The sequence below is a fragment of the Culex pipiens genome, chromosome 2 (genome assembly GCF_016801865.2).
Source record: "Culex pipiens pallens isolate TS chromosome 2, TS_CPP_V2, whole genome shotgun sequence".
Lineage (NCBI taxonomy): Eukaryota > Metazoa > Arthropoda > Insecta > Diptera > Culicidae > Culex > Culex pipiens.
This window is the reverse complement of record NC_068938.1, coordinates 142,602,323-142,624,519: the sequence shown is the minus strand read 5'-3', so window position 1 is coordinate 142,624,519 and position 22,197 is coordinate 142,602,323. Positions and strand designations below refer to the sequence as shown.

The 22,197-nt window shown below is 36.5% G+C and overlaps 1 protein-coding gene across 3 annotated transcripts in view; it reads right to left on the bottom strand.

The window, feature by feature from the left end:
• The window catches only part of LOC120417969 (neurotrimin), a 137,542-nt gene that overhangs the window by 70,527 nt on the left and 44,818 nt on the right, over positions 1-22,197 (bottom strand). The gene's annotated exons all lie outside the window — the stretch shown is intronic.

Below are 22,197 nucleotides of genomic sequence, written 5' to 3'. Positions count from 1 at the left end.
AATTGTTTAATTGTTTAATTGTTAAATTGTTAAATTGTTTAATTGTTTAATTGTTTAATTGTTTAATTGTTTAATTGTTTAATTGTTTAATTGTTTAATTGTTTAATTGTTTAATTGTATAATTGTTTAATTGTTTAATTGTTTAATTGTTTAATTGTTTAATTGTTTAATTGTTTAATTGTTTAATTGTTTAATTGTTTAATTGTTTAATTGTTTAATTGTTTAATTGTTTAATTGTTTAATTGTTTAATTGTTTAATTGTTAAATTGTTTAATTGTTTAATTGTATAATTGTTTAATTGTTTAATTGTTTAATTGTTTAATTGTTTAATTGTTTAATTGTTTAATTGTTTAATTGTTTAATTGTTTAATTGTTTAATTGTTTAATTGTTTAATTGTTTAATTGTTTAATTGTTTAATTGTTTAATTGTTTAATTGTTTAATTGTTTAATTGTTTAATTGTTTAATTGTTTAATTGTTTAATTGTTTAATTGTTTAATTGTTTAATTGTTTAATTGTTTAATTGTTTAATTGTTTAATTGTTTAATTGTTAAATTGTTTAATTGTTTAATTGTATAATTGTTTAATTGTTTAATTGTTTAATTGTTTAATTGTTTAATTGTTTAATTGTTTAATTGTTTAATTGTTTAATTGTTTAATTGTTTAATTGTTTAATTGTTTAATTGTTTAATTGTTTAATTGTTTAATTGTTTAATTGTTTAATTGTTTAATTGTTTAATTGTTTAATTGTTTAATTGTTTAATTGTTTAATTGTTTAATTGTTTAATTGTTTAATTGTTTAATTGTTTAATTGTTTAATTGTTTAATTGTTTAATTGTTTAATTGTTTAATTGTTTAATTGTTTAATTGTTTAATTGTTTAATTGTTTAATTGTTTAATTGTTTAATTGTTTAATTGTTTAATTGTTTAATTGTTTAATTGTTTAATTGTTTAATTGTTTAATTGTTTAATTGTTTAATTGTTTAATTGTTTAATTGTTTAATTGTTTAATTGTTTAATTGTTTAATTGTTTAATTGTTTAATTGTTTAATTGTATAATTGTTTAATTGTTTAATTGTTTAATTGTTTAATTGTTTAATTGTTTAATTGTTTAATTGTTTAATTGTTTAATTGTTTAATTGTTTAATTGTTTAATTGTTTAATTGTTTAATTGTTTAATTGTTTAATTGTTTAATTGTTTAATTGTTTTACTAATCAAAAGCATTCGTTAAAGACGATTCGAGTCGTTTTTTTTCTGCTATAAAAAGCATTCTTTTCAGAAATGTCGACGACTTAATTTTTAAGAATGCTTTTTCTGGTCCAATTTCGAAATACTCTTTTCACTCAAATTTCACCACTTGGAAACTATTGAAATAATTATCAAATCTCAAACAGCCTTGTTCTACATCCTGAGTCCAATAGAAATTTACCGACAGACCAGTTGCAGTGGTCCAGCTGGAGACACTTAGGAACTCCGGCTATCACACGTGACTCAATCTCGTCGGCAGTCTGGTCGAGCCGGCCGGCTCAAACAGGGGTAGGCCATTTGGGCCCATCAATTCGTCTAGCGCCTAGGCGAAGCGCACGCACAGCTGGTTACGATATTGATTAACCCTTAACTGTCCTAAATGCTACTTTCTTTTCATTTATTAATGATGTAAAATTATTTTGTGGAAAAATGATTATTTTTAGTACAAATTTTATTAAACTTTTTGTTTTGGAAAACTTTATTAAAATATTGTGTTTGAGTTAGAATTAAGGGTTAATATCTGGCGCTTCGAGCATGGGTTGATACCAGACCTGGTAGACCGCAGAAAATGAGTGAAATTCTTGCGGCATGGTTGGTTGGAATTCCTGGTCAAGCGTGCCGCCGTCATCTGATTCCTGAAGCCCGAAGTTCCGACAGATACCATATATCCATAAGAACCGTAAAATATGTAGAGCAAAATTGTCACCCCGAGTCGGTAATTGAAATTGGAACGCAAATGGCTTCATCCGAGAGCACGTTGTAATTACGATGACGCTGCAATGTTTATGTAAAATCATTTGCTGGCTGGCCGGCTGGAATGTTCAGCTTGGAATGTGCCACCGTTGGCAGCGGAATTCATGAATCTCATGGTCGGACTAGTTGATGGGATTGTTTTGGGTATACGGGGATCGAAATAATAAGCTTCCGCTGAAAGGGGTAAGCTTGTGAATAAGATTAGCAGTTGTTTTGGAAACATCTAACATTTTTAAGTTCATCGTGATGAGGAAACTGGACTTGATGGGTTTGGCAGTGCAATGTCAGTATATTAAATATTGTTAACAGTTTGACATATTTTAGATATTATTATTACTTCTAATATATATACATTTAACTGTAAGTGTATATCTTATAAGAGGCATAATAAATAAATAATAAAAAAAAAACAAAAGCAATCAAGTTGTAAATACAAACAGTTAATTTTGGTGAAAATATTGTGTTTTGAACTAAGTGTATTTCGCTACTCAAAGAAGTCTATCACCTGATTGCTTTTTCAACCTATGAAAAATCCAAGAGGAAGTTGGCACCCGACTCCACTAATGGGCAGGGAGCGCTAAAAACAACAAAACCCAATAAGCACCGTCATAATACAGTCGACTTATTTCATAAAATTACTGACTGTTTAGCTAACCAAGAGGGCACCAGTTCCAGCTCGCAAGAAGAACTCCGTCCCGAACTCCATGGGAAATGAACGCGGAAAGGAAAACAAAATATCATTAAAAAATCGTCCGAACCTCATAAACAGAGCGCAACGAATGAACTCGCACCATTGTGTGCTACATACAATCACATGTATGTTTCCATGCTGGGATTTATAAAACTCACATACCAACGACGACGACGACGAAGACCCAAAGCAAGAACTTTTCCTCGCTAATGGTGTGGTAGTAATGAAGAAAAACAAAACAAAAAAATTACATTAGCAAACGTAGAGAGCCACCAACAACAACAACAACAAAAAAGAGCAAAAATGTGGCTGTAAAATAACGCGGCGATCCCACTACAATGTGGCACGTTGTAATTTTAATGTTTATACGCACAAGTAAGGATCCGCTGGCGAGGGGTTCATCTGTTTAAATGTTGGTCGTATGCGGCAATTTCCTCCCCCTTGGAATTGTTTTCGGTTGACCTGAACGCCGGTGGGGTCAACTAATGACATTTTTTTAAGCTGCTGCTGCTGCTACTACTTTGAGTGTTTATTAGCGCGCAGAGAGTTTATCAATGGGAACAGCACCCCCGCGATTGCACCTGGAGGCCCGAGCGGTGGAGTGTAATAAATTATTGTTTTTAATGTAACTTAAGCTGTAACTTGCCTTCAGACGAAACAACTACTTGTGAATAAATATATAATTTAAACAATTTCGAAAAAAAAATGGTATGGTCAAGCTTGAACATGACTTCTTCAGCTTAAAATAGACACATTATCAACAAAAAAACAATTTTTAGATGACTATAACTTGAAAACGTTGTACAATATCTAAATTTAGGTAAAATATTTTTCGATATTTTTTTAAACAAGTAACACTGTCAAATGAAAGATGGCATTTTTTACACCCAAAGTTAAAGTCCATGCGGATAGTCCTTTCGAAAAGAAACGACTGGAAAGTACTATTTTGCATGAGTAAAGACTTCTCGCGCTACAACAACAACAAAACGTGTTCATTCGTTCATTAAAATAGTTCATCCCATTGGCTTATATGAACGAATGACCACCACTCAACCACCGAACCGTGGTGGCCGATACGACAAAGGCGCAGTTCAATTTGTCGTTGGTCTCGAGTTCGAGTCTCAGTATCGACACTTTTTTTGAAGGGTGAATTTTTAGAAAAATGAACCCACGAGTAAAGTACTCACGGTAATTCCGGGATTTATCCTCTCCGTCCGTTCACAGTGCCACTTTACTGCCGAACCAGGCTCTTTATCCTCTCGTATCCCGATGCCCAATTGTGGGAGTAATCATCTAAGGCATATCCAAAAATGAGAATTTCGAAATATGGATACTTTGCGCAGTTCATTTCATTTTGGTGTCAAAGTCGAATTTATAATAATGGGAAATTAAATAAGAGTTTAACTTATTTTATGAAAAGTGTTAGGCAAAACCTAAAACTTTGAAAAATACAAAAATTAAAATTCTAAAAAAAGACCAATTTTATAAAGAATTGCTCTGTTGTAAAAAAAACCAAAACTCTGAATCTTGAGAACGGAATGTCAGACCTATTCGGTGTCTGACGTTCCGTTTTCAAGATTCAGAGCTTTGATTTTTTTTATAGCAGAGCAATTCTCTATAAAATCGATCTTTTTTTAGAATTTTATTTTTTGTCTTTTTTAATCCGACTGAAACTTTTTTGGTGCCTTCGGTATGCCCAAAGAAGCCATTTTGCATCATTAGTTTGTCCATATAATTTTCCATACAAATTTGGTAGCTGTTCATACAAAAACGATTTATGAAAATTCAAAAACCTGTATCTTTTGAAGAAATTTTTTGATCGATTTGGTGTCTTCGGCAAAGTTGTAGGTATGGATATGGACTACACTGAAAAAAAATTATACACGGTAAAACAAATTTTGGTGGTGAAACTTGCTTTGCAAAAAAAACTATTTTTATATTTTTTAATATGTTTTAGAGGACATCATATGCCAACTTTTCAGAAATTAAAAAAAAAATCTTAGACCGAGTTACGAATTTTTTAATCAATACTTTTCAAAAAATCGAAATATTGGTCGCAAAAAATTTTCAACTTCATTTTTCGATGTAAAATCGAATTTGCAATCAAAAAAGTACTTCAGTGAAATTTTGTTAAAGTGCATCGTTTTCAAGTTAAGGCCATTTTTAGGTAACTTTTTTGAAAATAGTCGCAGTTTTTCATTTTTTTAAACTAGTGCACATGTTTGCCCACCTTTGAAAAAAATATTTTTGAAAAGCTGAGAAAAATCTCTATATTTTGCTTTATTGAATTTTGTTGATACGACCCTTAGTTGCTGAGATATTGCCATGCAAATGTTTAAAAAGATAAAAATTGATGTTTTCCAAGTCTCACCCAAACAACCCACTATTTTCTAACGTCGATTTCTCAGCAACTAACCGATTTACAATGTTAAAAGATGAAACACTCGTAAAATTGTCCGATCTTTTCGAAAAAAATATTTTCAAAATTTTTGAATCAAGACTAATATTTCAAATGGGCCAAATATTCAATATAACGCCCTCAAAAATATTTTTTTCAATGGTATCCCCTTATGCTAACAGAAAAAAAAAGAATTATGGTAATCTTATATCTGGAATCAATTATGTCAGTAGAAATGTGCAGTTTTACCTCGGGGCAGAAACAAGAACAAACTAGAGTTACTCCGGGAGCAAACGGGAGAAATCGAGAGAAATTCGGAGAAATGACAGAAACCTCGCTCTTCTCATCAGAAATGTCACTTTTGACATTGTTGCCGTTTCTCATCTGATGTCATGTTTACCGTTTTGATTTTGCCTGTGTAAAGTTAACTGGTTTTGTGGCAATTAAATATTATTTTTGGGAAAAAATATGTTGCTTAATTTTCTGAAAAGCCTTGCTCTGCGACCAACTCCAAGTACCATGGCTCCGGTAGGTATAAACGGGGAGTTTCCAAACACAGAAGCTACAGACTCCAATGGACACATGGGAAGAACCAGGGACTAGGAAGGCGAAGGACACAATAATATTATTAACCGTCGATTGAGGACGTGTACGAAGTTGTGTTTTTTGGGATTTGTTTGGGATAGCCATAATTCATTGTTTTCTCGTGTTGATTAATGAACATTAATTTCCTTGGGAGGAGGGAAGGGAGGAGGGCATCCTAATCAGCATCGTTGGGATTTTACCTCTAAAAATGTGTAAATTCACCACTATTTATGTGTTTTGCCACTTTTTCAGTAAAAATTGAGGTAACATTACATCACGAAAGAGGCAATACACATTTTTTTTTGTAAATAATGCTAAAATCTGATATTTATTTGTTTCTTTCATCTTGTCGGGACATTTTGATATTTTGTTCAGATTATAAAAAAAAACTCAGGGTAAACGAGAGAGACGAGACGCGGTGTCTCGCACTTTTACAATTTACCGGCTGGTGGTTTCCTAATGACTTCTGACCGGTGTGTGTTGGTGGTGGATCGGCAGGTTTTGTATGTTGTTGTTTCCCCTCTCCCTGCAAGTCACCCTGATCTGCTGCGTGGTGTTGGTGGCGCAAAACCTGCTGAGCCGCCGTGGCTCATGTTTATGTTGTTTTGTTGGTTATTTTTTTAAGCGTTTAATTTCCAAAGGAAGGTAAGCGTAACCTAGCTTCTACCTGTGTGTAGTAGGTATGTGGAATAAAAGGAGCAGGTGTTACCGGTTTTTAAATGGAAATTTAAAATTCATTCAAGATTTTCGCCTGCCGATGGCCACACAAGGGTAATTAATATGGCTTATGGTGATACTGTCGAGAGGTACCGTTCGGTTAATTTTTCACATGTTAAGTCGATTGCATCACGATTTTGTGCAACTTGGGTTATTTCACTATTCGTAATCAGATTATAAAAATGTTTTAGAATGAGGTTACAATTTAACCTTCATACTTATTGGTATGAACCATTTTAAAGCATTTTATGAATTCTTGCACATTTAATTGTTACAAGTTAAAAATAGTATAGTTCTAACATACCTTCACAATCCATATCTTTGATAATTATAAAGACTGGTCAAGGTCTGACTTGAACAACTTTCCCATCTGACCACTGACCACCAGTCACGCTTTTCAAGTTCTATCAGTCATCAATCCACCAGCATCAGGCATAATTTGAAGGTGATGATGATGAGCTCATAAACGACTCATTCCGAGCCCAAACCCCCTTTCAATCCGCGAGATCAGGCATAATAAAAATTGATTATGAATTCCAGCCTCACCAGCCGGAGGCTTCTGTAAGTAGTAGCAGATTCCTCTTCATACGGCAACAGCTATCGGGGAATCCATCAAATCTCGCGTTCCAAGACGTACTACCGGCTAGAGGGGAAGGGGCTTAGCCGGCTGATCACAAGTCACGCTCGCGCGCAAGTCGTTATTTTAATCCACACGCCACCAACAGCTCCAAACAGCCTCGGGACACGTGGGTGGTTGGTTGATTTGCGCGCCGTCGGAATAATTGCCGTCCGGGAAAAAAATATTCGAAATTACGCAACAATTGAGCATGAACGAGTTAAAATTCGATTAAAACCAACGCGGCTGAACAAACACCAGTAGTACTAGTAATAATCGGGTGATTTTTGTTCGAGCTTAAACGTTTGACGGATGTAGAATAAATCGCTGGGACTCGGCGGACTTGGCCGGATTTACTGACGTCGTCGCGACGCCTCGCGAGACGACGACGACGTCGTTACAGGCCATGGTGTTTAATAAAATAGTTATACAGCAATTCCATTTGAAAAGAGCCTAAACCAAAAAAAAAGTTCTCCGATCGGGCTCAAAATTTTTCTGGGGGTTCCTTGGCCAAAATAATTAGACCCGTATTTTTTTGTTTGGCCATTAGGGTGGCCTACATCGTGCTAGGGTGGTTCAAAAAATGGCAATTTTCGTCATTTTTCGCAAAAACCACTTTTTTTCTAAAAATCATATCTCCGCGCCATTTCATCCGATTTTAGCTGTCTTAGACGCAAAAGAAAGGTGATGAGTTTGGCTATTTGGGAAAAATAGTAAAAAGTTCCAAAAATCTAGCTTAACTATTGAAAAAGTCGTATGAAAACTTAAAATGGCGTTTTGACCGTGTCTGGACCAAAGAGCCTATGTCTGAAAATATTTTTATCGGATTCCTCGGAAAATTTCACATAACATATCAAAAAATTGGCGATGTCGAACCGTACGTTTTGGAGATACGATTTTTTGAAAATAAAAACTGCGTTTTTCGACGCGCCACGCGCAAAAACGGGAAAATGACGAAATCGGCAAAAAATCAACTTTTTTCACTAAAACTGCGATAACTTTAAAATTTCAGCGATGACCTATACATGTCTGGGTACCAAAATTTTCGTAATTGAGAGACGCAACTTTTGGTACCATAACATCTATAGGTCATCGCTGAAATTTTAAAGTTATCGCAGTTTTAGTGGAAAAAGTTGATTTTTTGCCGATTTCGTCATTTTCCCGTTTTTGCGCGTGGCGCGTCGAAAAACGCAGTTTTTATTTTCAAAAAATCATATCTCGGAAACGTACGGTTCGACATCGCCAATTTTTTGATATGTTATGTGAAATTTTCCGAGGAATCCGATAAAAATATTTTCAGACATAGGCTCTTTGGTCCAGACACGGTCAAAACGCCATTTTAAGTTTTCATACGACTTTTTCAATAGTTAAGCTAGATTTTTGGAACTTTTTACTATTTTTCCCAAATAGCCAAACTCATCACCTTTCTTTTGCGTCTAAGACAGCTAAAATCGGATGAAATGGCGCGGAGATATGATTTTTAGAAAAAAGTGGTTTTTGCGAAAAATGACGAAAATTGCCATTTTTTGAACCACCCTAGCACGATGTAGGCCACCCTAATGGCCAAACAAAAAAATACGGGCCTAATTATTTTGGCCAAGGAACCCCCAGAAAAATTTTGAGCCCGATCGGAGAACTTTTTTTTTGGTTTAGGCTCTTTTCAAATGGAATTGCTGTATATTTATGGCGGGTATGTGTATTCGAACGTGCGAACGTGAATTAATCCACGATTTGCTTCTTCTATTGCGAATAGGCGTGTTACGATTGGCATTTGAATACAATGTGAAAAAATGATCTTTCAATGAGTAATCTTACAAAGGAGAATAAATTGTGGTTTAGAAATCTATTGCTTGGCTTTCAGTAGTTGAATTAATAAATAGTAATAATAAAAAATATCAAATACAGAAATTCATTTTATGATTAAAAAGCACCGTCATGGTTTGTGTGCTGTTGAGCGAATGGTTTCGTTTCGTTCTTGAAAACTCACCAAAACATCCGTTTTATGGACAACACTTCCGATCCCCCTAAATCACTCCCCTAAAAATGCCATTGTTTCAAGTCACAACAGTATCAATTTCATCAAACTTCCGCTAAGCACCGCGCGCCCTCAAAGGTACCTATAAACTGCCTTCTGGCAACTGTTTACCGTTGGCAAACCACAGCCAAAGCCAGGGGCCACATCCTCCTCCAAGTTGGCGGCATCGGTGGTCGTTCTGTTTTGCAAACAAATACCTTCATTCATTATCGCCCGGCCACGGGCGGCAAAAGTGCAGCAAGATGCATTCTGCAGTCGGTTTGTTTAGTACACTTTTGGGCTGAAAACAAATTGCGGTTTGTTTTTTCTTTTGCTTCGTCGACTGCGATCTTTATGCAGATACAGGTTCGAACTTTCCCAGCATCTAACTTCATCGTGCCTCTAATTTTGCTATTTCAGCACTTTGGCGTTCACTCACAGTTCATAGAAAGCCTTTTCAACTGATATCGAGTGATAAATAGATTATTAGGAAGTGAGCAAGCAATGAACAGTTTTACAAAATAAGTCGTTTAAATAGTGAAGATCAGCAAATTGGATGGAATTTGGTGCGAGTGCTTAACCTGCCAAACAAACGAGAATTTCCCCTAAAAAAAACTGACGGAAAACTGTCTATGGTAATTTTTTTGTAATTTTTATTTTTATCGCAGCGTTTTCACAAATTGACTTTGCATTATATTTTTTTATTTAAATGAAACGCAAGATAATTACTTTATCCATACAAATATCCTTCATACAATTCAGAAGACTGATTATAGAAAATGAGTATTAAATAAAAAACATAAAATAAAGTTTGATTTTCTATTCCAGTAAAGTTATAGGAGAAATAAACCCATTTCAAGCCTAATAAGCGGTCGTGTTTGAATGATGCTGGTTAATCTGTAGTGTTCCTTGAAATTTACTAAAACCAAGTACACCAACGAGTAGAGCAACTTTTTGTGAACATTTCAGTTAATTTTCACTTTTACTAAAAGTTTTTCTATTCCTTTTACAAGCATTTAAAAAATATCCCAAATGTATTCTTATCAGACGAAAATGCATTGGGCCACGCCCATATTTCCAACTTAGTTCTTTTTTCTTTCAGCGCTCTTTTGGGTCTGCTTAGTGCGGCCAAAATTGATGAAATTTTAAGCGAACACTCACGAAAAGTAGCATTTATAGAGAAAATTTCCTGGCATCACTGGCTCACTCCAACAGACACTGCTGGTGGTGATGGTGGCCACCCTTTGTTCTTTATTTGTCTTCGCTTCTCGCTCGGTTTTCTTCAGCCTTCGATTTTAAGGTGAAGCCGTTGATCATTTTCAAAGAAAATTAATCATCACTATTAAACATTGTGTATTAAATTCAATTTTACGAATTTCAGCACCAAAAGGAATCAGCATGTGCCAGTCGTTGCCTTCTTGAAGCCACTGAAGGAAATTTTGATCTAAATCAATTGTGCTTCAAAATTTATATAATTTTGTGGAACAGTCATTGACGTCCTAGTTGGCAATCATTGATTAATGACGATTTCCATAACTTAACAAGGAATGGGATAGTCGTTACCAAAAGGAATCAGCATGTGTAGGGCACTATTCTAAACAACTTGTTGAAGAAATTTTGTCAAAATATTGAAAGCAACGCAAAATTTATATCTTTGAAGGAAAAATCATGACAATGATGGAAGTCTTCACGTTAATGGGTCGTCAAAAGTCAAACGTCAAAAGACTTGGCGCGTTTGTTTTTTTTTATGGCGCTTGCTAATTATTTACATATTTCGAGATTATTTTTCAAGTGAGTGACTAACTAATGTTCAAAAGATGGAAGCCATTTCATATCTTAAGGGGTTACATACATGTAAATAGGCAAAAATGTCAGAGGTTGGTTTGAGCACAAACTCAAACTTTTTCAAAATCTGTTTTCAGGACATTAAAATATGCATATTCAACTATGAACAAAACAAATTTGAAGACATTTGGTTGTATCATTGCCGATATACAGCTATATGAAGTTAGCATTTTCAAAAAAACGGGTGCCACGATATTTTAACACTGCCTTGGCCAATTCGGCTCAAAATTTTGGTGAAGACTCGTTATACCGGTCCTGTCTGCATTACGAAGGCCGATTTTCAAAAAGTTTATTTGAAAAAATAGAAATATTTTTATGTTTTTCACATAAAAAATCTAAAGTTTTGATTTTTGTATTTAAAAAAATACAAATTTCAAAATCGGGTTTTGTCATGCACACAGTATATGTATTGAGAGTCTTCACCCAAAATTTCAGCCAATTTGGTCTATCTCATCTCGAGATATCGTGGCACCCGTAAATCAACTCGGTGTTCAGAGAAAAAACGCTCGCAAAGTTTGACAGTTCGCTTTGCGCACGGCAAAATTTTCAGCCTAAATCGTCTGTAACTTACTTTAATCATGAAATATCTTCATGAAACTTTCAGGATTGACTGAAAGTCATCTTTAAAGTTGATTTAATAAATTTTCTGTATTATGAAATTTTGTGATTTTCTACATGTATGTAACCCCTTAAGCTCGAAAACGAAAGCGCAAGTGAAATGATATTGATGGCGACTTTTGTTAAGCAGTTGAGCTCTGTTGAGTTATGATCAAAAGTGCATTAAATTTGATCTTTTTGGCCAGTAAGGGAGCGTTCTTTTATTACGTAACGCAAAAAAACGGATTTTTAGACCCCCTCCCAACTCCTAACAAAATTTCCATACAAATTCTAAAAAAAATGTATGGAGCGTAACACGGCCTCCGACCCCCTTCCCCCCCTTCAGCGTTACGTAATAAAAGAACGCTCCCTTAATGGCATAAATTTGCGTGCTTACTTGAGGCGGTGCTGTTGCTGGTAAATTTATAGCCTAAATCAAGCCTAAATAGTATTTTTGGAGCTTTAATCGAACATCAAACTCTCCATATGACGAAGATAGGCGTTTGATTAGAAAGGGTATATTTGCCCTGTGCTATATTCAAAGCCGTTGCAAATATTTTTCAAAGTTTTTTGTCGCCTAAAAAATTACCCCGACTATTCTAAATCATTGCAGATTAGAAAAGTACAAAAAAAATCCCATAAAAGGGTTTGTTCCACTATTTTTTATTGTTGATCATCAAAAAATGGCCGCAACGCGATTTTAGATTCAAAACGTTGCTTGATCCACCTTTAGGTGGGTGGTGCCTTCCTTACATTCATTAAGTTAATGCACTACAGAGCCTCAAAAAAGAGTATAAATAAGACTTATTGTTATCAAAAAATCTGAGATCCGGCCTAAAAAAGTGTATAAATAACACTTAAGTGGTTATAACTTTTGGTAGGGTTGTCAGATCTTCAACGTTTTAGGCTCATTGGAAAGGTCTTCTCTGGGTGCTGAATAGTGGTTCGCAAAACGGCCTCAATTTGAAAATGTCAAAGTGGAACCAATTTACTGTTCGCCAAATATAGAGAGTATTGTTATCGATCATAAAAAATTGTTTTTATTAGCCAAAATCAAAAATGTGTGGCTTTTGAGGACCCGAAGTTGAAGTTGAGAATTCTTAAGTAAATTGAAGGTGAGATCGTCATTTTTTTTTAAATTATGAATGGAAGTTGTTTATAGAGTCGATGCGGTTGTATCCATGCAGAAGCTGTCTTTAATGTTTGGTTCCTTTTAAAAATATACTGGTTTAGTAAAAATCTTCTCTGTTTGTTGGATCAGCTTCGCTAGAACTAGCGATGTTTATTTGCTGGGCCAGGAAGAGCTGCAGGATTCCAAAATCAGTCAGGGAATTTGCGGCAGTGCTGACGCTGACACCCTCGCTGCAGTTCTTCGTCACCCGTAAAAATTAAAAACCTCTTCTAACCGATCAAAACTTGAAAATATACACAATTTTCCAGCAAAAAATGTCAAACACTAGACAAAATGAAACACATGCTAATGATTATAAAACAGCTAATTTATCAGTAAGAAAAAAGTCATGCTTGTGCTTGAACAGCCTCCTACTTTGTAGATGTAAACAAAGTGGAATCATTCGAAAATCACGTAATGCATTCTCTCTATTCATCACCCAGGGTCTTCTGATTACCTATACAAAGACAGGTCGCATGGTGGATCCGAACAACGTTTTCATCATAATATTTGAGATCCGGCCTCCAAAAAGTGCATGAATAACACTTGAGTGCTTATAACTTTTGATAAGATTTTCAGATCTTCAACGTTTAGGGCTCGTTGGAAAGGTCTTTTAAATACCTTTTTAAAAATGTATAGCATGTCGAGTTTTCTTACAAAAACCACCCTTTTTACAATCTTCCGGACTTTATTCGAAATCGTTTTTTTAGCACAACTTTTGAAGTACTTTACTAAACTTCAAAATATTAACTAGGGTCTGGTGGGACCCCAAGACGGATCGAATGAGATCAAAACGGTCGAAATCGGTTCAGCCAATCCGGAGATAATCGTGTGCATATTTTTCGGTGCACGGACTCACATCCAGACACACGCACAGGCATTTGTTCAGAATTTGATTCTGAGTCGATAGGTATACGTGAAGGTTGGTCTACGAGGTCTTATAAAGAAGTTCATTTTTCGAGTGATTTTATAGCCTTTCCTCATTTAGGTGAGGAAGGCAAAAATTGTGAAAATCATCGTGCCTCTAATTTTGTCATATCACACTTTGATGTTCAACAACAGCTCATCAAAAGCGTTTTCAACTGAAATCGAGTGATAATTAGCTCAATAGAAAGTGAGCAAGCAAGTTTCTATCAACAGTTTTACAAAGTTAGTTGTTTAAATAGTGAAACTCAGCTAATTGGATGCTTAACTTGCCAAAAATACAAGAATTTCCACTATTATCGTAAAGTTCGCCAAAATCGGCTTTTTGTACACGAGTCAATGTTATTCTTTATTCTGACTATGTTTATCTTGAACAAGATCGGTCCGTGAAATTATTTGCTTGTAAGATTATCACGTTTCCTTCCTTGAATTTCACTACAGATCCGGATGTATCAAGTCTTGCGAGCTCTTGAACATACAAGTTCAGCTTCTCATTTCCCGCACCAACTCCGAAATGTTTCTTTAAATTTTGAATCAAAAGATCAACTCACAAACTGCATCCCGCGCTTGGTTGGTGTGTTCTCAGAATTGACCCACTCTTTCCGGAGCAACCTTCAAAATGTCGTGACTGAATGCAACCGCTCGGTGATGATGCCGCCCATGGGCTTGAAATGTTTTCGAATGTCACTGATGGGCCTAACCTTAAACTATACCATCTGTTTGCTTTCTCTCTCCTTTTGAATTTGTTTGATGATCATCAGCAGAAGCTCGCGCTGGTGGTGGCCTCCATTGAAGCTTACTATAAATGAATTGATATTCAATTAGTTTTGTGAAGTCTATTTGTTGGTGGACGGCATTCTATTGACTCCCCCCTCTTGGCCGTAAAGTGTATACTTTTCATCGGGATTTCAATCGAGTTGAAAACGACGGGGGGAATAACCAATAATTGATGGTGAGAGCTATTCATTCGAACAATGTGGTGGCAGTGCTGCCAGCACTGCCTTTCATTCAAATAAATGCAAAACCTTCACCGGCCAATCGCGTTTTTTTTTCAAATTTCCCAAAGAAATTTTAACATTGTGTTCCGGAACAAACCTGGTGCAACTCGCAACGGTTCATGGCAGGTCACGTGATCTTAGTTTCGTTCTAACTGAAGCCACGCGCGTAGTTCGTCATCATCATCATCGGCCGGAGCACTCATGCGTATCGGGGCAAGTTTCGAGGAAGGTTCTTCACTAATAAAAAGTAAAGAGTCGTCGAGGGGAAATTACGCGCGCCGAGTGACACACCCTTTTCCGCGGTGATGGACAGGGGGACTGATGGCCGCTGGGAAGTAGCCACATGCAGTGACCATCGAAACGATTAGGTTTAATGTTCAGAATGGAACTGGTGTTTTTTGAGTATAAGTCAGTAACGTTATGTTATAGTTTTAGAATATTTAAATAGTATGAAACGAAATGCTGTCAACAATAACAATAATTTATGATTTTTACTAGACATTTGTTAGCAAAAACAAAGCAAAATTGATCATCAATAAACAAGTTTTACCTTTATGTAATGTGGATTTAATATACAGTGTAAAAGTTTATCAGAAAACAAAGATAAATACACAATTTCTGCAGAGTTAATCAAGAGGTATGTTTGACTTAACAGGTACTGGCCTATTTAATTTGCATTAGTTTTTTCTATAAAATCAGAACATTAAATTCAAATTACTTCTCTTTTCTAGCCTAACTAGAGCCATTTGTCACTCCATTCAACTTTGTTCAGCAGCATCAGAACGCAAACTCGTGACGAGAATTAGCATTTCAATCATGTAGCCAACGATCCGTGCAAAAGGCCTAACCACAGATAACTAGACGTAATTGTTTGAAGCATTTTTTTTAATTTACTTAGGTTGCAAATGTAACAGGATTTTGCCTCACTATTTTGATTTTGAAACTTCTAAATTAGACATCAATTTTCAAATATTGAAATTTTCGAGTTCCATCTCTGCTTGTTTGTAACCAAACTATAGACTTGCGACGGCGATTATGAGGTGCTATTCTTGAAAAACCTGATGCTCTCCACCGCGTGGTAAACTTGACCCTGGTGGTGGCTCTGCTCGTTGGTTAACTCATCTCGTATAATCATTATTAGCGGGTAGTTATCAGACCCGTGGTCATCAGGCCAAACCCATCACCAGCTCTCCAACGTTCATTTTCGCACTAGGATGTAAATTAACTGAACAAACAACACATTTGACTCAAACTCGACACTCTCAGCTAGGAGAGACATGCTATGGGACTAAAAGCTGTTTGTAAAACGTTAACGTCATCACCACGTCGACTGCGACGACCAGCCCGGAACATCAACACGAAGTTGGTGGAGATCAGATTTGAAGACCCGCGTTGCTATCAACGCGCTAGATTGACCATCATCGTCATACCCCCACAATGTTCAGCCAAAGGGGAAGTTCAGGGTTATGATTGATGGCGGTGGCTCTGGTGGTCAAAGATCGATTTAATCTTTCTCGATTGAGCGGACTTTGATATGTTGATTAAGAGCGGGTTGTTGAACGACGCGTTGTTAAAAGTGTACCTTTTGCGCTTCCAAGTTGGTCGAAACCTTTGTATCAATTCAAAACTTATCAAATTGCCCTCCATTAGGCATAATTTTCAATGTTAATTTGGAGCTGCCATAAAATAGCGCCAAACAGCGCGTTGAACTATAAAAGCCCCTCCCGCCCCCTTCAGACATCCGAATCAAGGGCATCGAACTCGGGGCGCGAACAGCTGCTGGGGACTTGACCAAGCTCCAAAGCTGGTCTGGTCACGTTTTTTGTTTGTCGGGCGCGAGCACCAATTGACGAAACTGTGCCAAAATTGGTCGGCGGCGCTGTCATTAGAGATGTTGTCTCGCGGTCTTCTTCTCGGTCTTCAAAGCCCGACTTGGATTAGGACGTGATGATACAAATTAATTTGCGATCCGGTTTGCTGTTTGTTTTAGCTCATTTCGCGACGGACAAGTGGATTAGTATAGAGGATCTTGGATGTCGGCGACGATGACGAGGACTGTTTTAGGGGTTGAAAATTGGAGCAAATTTGGCACGATTTCACGAGAAGGTCATAATTAGGGTGGGTTTGCTAAATGGTATTTAGTCACGGGCAAGTTGATCGATTGACTCAATTAAAACAGGTGATAATGTGGAGTTGGATGCATAGTCCAGACTCGATTATTTGAAGCCTCGATTCGCCGAAGTTTCGATTTTCCGTTAGTTGTTTATCCGAAGGTTTCTTAAGAGCGAATTCACGAGCAAAGCTTACCCATCTCGCATCGCATCAAGCTACAGGTCGAACCGGGTTGATATCTGGATGGAACACTTTTTTATTTGAGTTTGAAAATTATGTAATTTTTTCACTAAAATGCCAAAAACTCCCTTTAGATTTAATCAATTGGTATGCTTCTCCCTGCATTTTGCTGCATTTTAAGCCCTTTCAGATGCATATTGAATTTTGAAATTAAATTGAATTTTGCCTAAGTTATAGCCTTTTTAAGATTTTTGACGTTTTTGTGTCCCGATTTGCCCCACTTCCAGTTGACCTAGAGTGCTCATATTTTGCTAGTTTTATATGTACAAACAACCCCTGAAAATTTCAGGCAGATTGGTGAGGTCCAAACGACGTCCCATACTAAGGGAAATGCCCTGTTCGTGGACTCGCTCTTAAGAACTGCGGATAATCGAATTATAGACAAACAAAATTGTTATATTTATACTCTCACGTCTCACATCAAATCATTTGCGACCCAATTTTAGTCAAAGTTGAGTGGTAGATTGCTTGTTACATCACCAAATGAATTTTCTCAATATTTCTTCATGGCCGCCATCTTGGCATATTTGCATATTTGAGGGGGTCATATTTGAGCTCAACGAACCAAAGATAACGAAAAAAATTTTATCGTGATTTAATTATCAAAAAAGATGTAAATGCAACCTCACTGGCTCTTTGAACACTTGGAAAAAAATTTGGAAATGCCTTTTTCATTGTAACTTAGGTTAGTCGCATCTGTTTTGGATCAACCTAGCTGACATCCTTACGGATCGAATGCAACCAGAAGAATCCAAATCGGTTGAGTTTTCGTCGAGATACAGCCGGATGAAGTTGCATTTCCAACTTTTTTGCGACAAGATAGCACGAGCACGACGATATTCAGTTTTTCAGTTTTTAAGACACGTATTTGAGTAACTAGAATTCTGGTTTACTAAACATGATTCTAAAGGGAAACTTTACGTTACTCTCATCGGTTGATTACACACTTGACACTCATTACTCAACCCGAACACGCTTTTTTTTAAGGCAAACTCTGGTCCACTGTCCACAATCCGGTCCGCGGCTTCGCCAAACATAATAAAGTCACATGTGCGCCCGCGAGGATTATGCTAATCCGCCCCTGGCTGCTGGCTGACACATAACGTATGCCATACACAATGCTCCTTCACGGGAATGAAAATAGATAATCATGCGATAAACACACACGATTTTATTTGCTTCGAGTCGCGTTACATTTTTGCTCGCTGGGAACAATCAAACTGGGAAATCATAGACTCTTTGTGAAGACAAATTACTGGCTTATTTGTGTCAACTGGCACTGGCACCATTGACAAAACGTCAAACCAAGAATGTTTTGTACAAGCAGTGTTGCCAAGGTTGCCGAAACATAAATCATTCGAAAATAACTCTTCGTTTTGAGTCATCAACTACAATCCATGCAACTGACCAGTGACCGCCACCGCCGCCGCCGCGGGGCCAACATGGCCGACAGTTTACTTTATGGTGTGAATAAATTATGTCACTTTACACCGTCAACCAGACTAGTTCGTTTTCTTTTTTCATAATAACCCGCAGTAAACAATGCGGCGACTCCCAGTCAATGAAAATTTCACCGCGTGGATCTGCGCGGAAAAGCTTCGCGCGCGCTCGCGCCAACAGCAATATGGCAACCTTGACAGTTGGGACCGCGAGTTGACGTCATGATATCGTTTTGTAGCAGGGCAGTTGCACAACTCGGGAGACTCCATGTGTCGTGTGTCGTTGAGACGAAAAAAAACTTCGAAATATTTATGATAATCCCGTGTCCGCGACGAATCGACAAGATGCTAAGTAGGTACGCGGAGGACGGACGGTTACAGAATTCTTGTTTACGAAAAAAAATACGTTAAAAAATAAGAGAGGAAAACACTCAAACCAAGCGGCGAAGGTGCCGAATGGGAATCGGTTGGCCGTGAAGCGCGCAAGGACCGGTTCGTAAATGGGCTCATTAATGAACATAATTGGGGAGGGGGACCTGACCTGGCCAGGGGGTCCGAACCGGATTGGCAAGGTATTCTGCGCGGAGGAATTCCTGAAACACTCAAAACACTCCCAGGGTCAGCAATCCCATGGGATCAACAATAAAGAGGTATTCCTGACGCTAAATGATTGTGCAAATTTATTCCTCTCGAAACGACCCGTTTCTCAGCGTGTGAGTCGCGATTGTGCGAACCTAAGGTACAGGTTGAACAATGATTGAGCAAATCATCCCTTAATCCAAACAGTTAACAGTTGTTATTGAGCAAATTCGTAAACATCTTTCGGTAACCGCCAACGCATGTTTTGAAGCAACGTGTTTCCCGAGCATGGGTAAATAACAAGGGAAATGCGTAATAATACCTTTCTCTGGTATCAATACCAAATTTTGGTATTCCTGGACCCTTTAAAATTTGTCTTAAGGATTATGCAAGAGCAAAATGTGGTATCATACCAATTTAAGGTATTGTTTTGATATTGCAAAATTGCGGAATTTGTCAATGATCGAACACCACATTTTGGTATTCTTTTGGTATTACAGTATTTTTTCAAATTCCTCTGCAACTATGGGAAAATTTTGACCAATTTTGACAAAATAATTAATTTTGCGCTAAAATCATGTCTCAAAGCAAATGCTTTCATTCAAAACCGGAAATTTCAAACTTGATTTTAAACATTTTTGATATACCCCCTACAGAAATGACTTGAAATTGTGGAAAATTTTGTAAGTCAGGATGGCACATTTTGGTATTATTTGAATATTGAAAGGTTTCATCAATTTTCTCTGAAACTATGGGAAATTTGTTAAAAAAAATTTACGAGTTAATTAATTTTGCGCTATAATAACTTGAAACCCAAAAATGTTAAAGATGAATTTAAAAATTTGTGTGATATACCCACTAATATTTTTTTCAAAAACGTTGAAATATCTCTAAGTCGGGATAACCAAATACTTTGAAAAACGAGTCAATCGACAGATTAATGAATTTTGGTGAATTTCAATTCAGTTTCATTTTAATAATACTTATTTTTCAATCTTGTTATTTTTCAGAAGCTTCAAGAACTTCAAGCACAGGCCGTTCATCAATGACAAATGCATTCGGTGTGGTGAATAATATCACTAATAACAACATGGAATCATCAGGTGAGTAGATTTGGCTGTTGCATATGAATAATTTCCGTTTTTTCACTAACTGCAACTGCTGCACTAAAAATGGTATGAAAATACCAAATTTTGGTATTACTTGTTCAAATACCAGCGACCATAATGTGCTCTTGGTTGCCCAGTAATAGATGTTAAAATACCATGAAATCATACCAAAATCATGTATGTGAAAGACCACAGAAATACCACAATATGATTTTCCAAGGGCGCGGGAATACCTAAAAATAAAACCATGGCAATACCAAGTTATGGTATTCAAGCAATGTTCAAAAATCCAGAAGACCTCAACTTGGTATTGAAATGGTTTTATTTTGAGGTATTATTTTACCCATGGAATAACATGGTTTGGTATTGTTGTGCCCTTACACATACAAGATTTTGGTATGATTTCATGGTATTTTACCATCTATTACTGGGCAACCAAGGGCACATTTTGGTCGCTGTTATTTGCCCAAGTAATACCAAAATTTGGTATTCCCGTGTTATTTACCCCTGCTCGGGTTGGAATAGCTCGTCATTTGATGAGGCTTGTGAAACTACCGAATCGAGGAGTAGTTTGACGATCTGTCAAACAGTGCGGTATCCGTCAAATAGAGACGCTAGGGATCAAGGCTACAAAAACATCGACTTCTAAGTTTTTGTCATAATATATCTGTATTTCCAAGGCAAACGGAGTAATGGAGCCGCGCCGGATAATCTGTTTGTCGTTGTTTTTCTGCACAAGTTGCCCCAATATGCCGAACGAGGGAAATAAACATTTTCGAGTTGGAAAAAGACCGGGTCAGGCAACGAAAGGAAGGAAGGAAGCTGTCTGCGTTGAGATAACACAAAATCCATTTCAGAAATAGATGCTAGACTTGGATGTAGACCATGAACCACGGCGTTTGTTCGGCTTATGTAAGACGTTCAAATTTGTTCAAATCACGGTTATTGGTGAACGTTCACTTTTCCCGAACAAATGGCTCATAAGGCTTCAATTGAATGAATTGATATTCATTGAAAATAAATAAATTTCAAATTAATGTAACGACATTCCTTCGCTGACTTGTGTACCGGTCCGTGCTTTGCATGTGAAATGTTCACATGGATTTGATGTAGGGGAAATGTCGGGTAAAACAAATCATTTAGATTATATATCGGAATTATTAAAAAAACTAACTTAAACCACCAATGTGGTTGGTGCCTTCCTTACTCTTTCTAACAATGGGTGATATGATCTGTTTGGGCACAAATTTCATCTTTTTTTTATCTATAATAAAAAGATTCACAAATATCACCTAAGTAGTCATAACTTGAGATAGGGTTGCCAGACAGATCTTCAATGTGTTGTACTCTTTGGAAAGGTTAGGAATACCTAACCAACGATGGGTCGGATAATCGATCCTAACATAGTTTAAATACATAAAAGTGAGATCCGGCTTCAAAAAAATACATAAATATCACTTGAACTTCAAACAGGGTTTCCATATCTTGAACTTGAAACAGAGTTCCCAAATCATCAATATTTTGGACTTTTTGAAAAGGTCTTTCAATAACCTAACTAAAGATGGGTTGGATGATGGATCCTAATATAGTTTACATATATTTAAGTTTTGCCGGGTCCGGTGGTTTAGTGGTTAGCGTGGTAGCCTCCAAACCCTAGTATGGCCTGGGTTCAATCCCAGACGGACCCGTTGGCATTTTTCGAGACGAGATTTGCCTGACCAGGTTTTGAGTGACTCGTCACACATAACTAGGGTAAGTGAAATTTCACGATTTCGCGGACAGCGTGAAATCCGTGAAATTTGGATTTTTCCGTGAAATCCCGTGAAATTTTATGTTTGTGTGAAACTGTAACGATTTTTATCAAAATTATTTATCAAATTCAAATAGGAAAAAAGATAATCATATCAACTACTGTAGAATTAAGTGAATACCCTTGTTAAATTTCTAGCATAGGGAAAGTGATTATTGACGATTTCGTGGACGGCGTGAAATTTATCAATTTTCTTAAATATTTTTTTTTTTTAAGATAACAACATACTTAATATTTCATCCATACAGACTTTTTAAATTAACTTTATTAGTTTACAATTGAAAAGCTTAATATGAACCATTAGATGAATTGTTAAAACTACTATGTTCAGTATTACTTCCATTCGCTGTA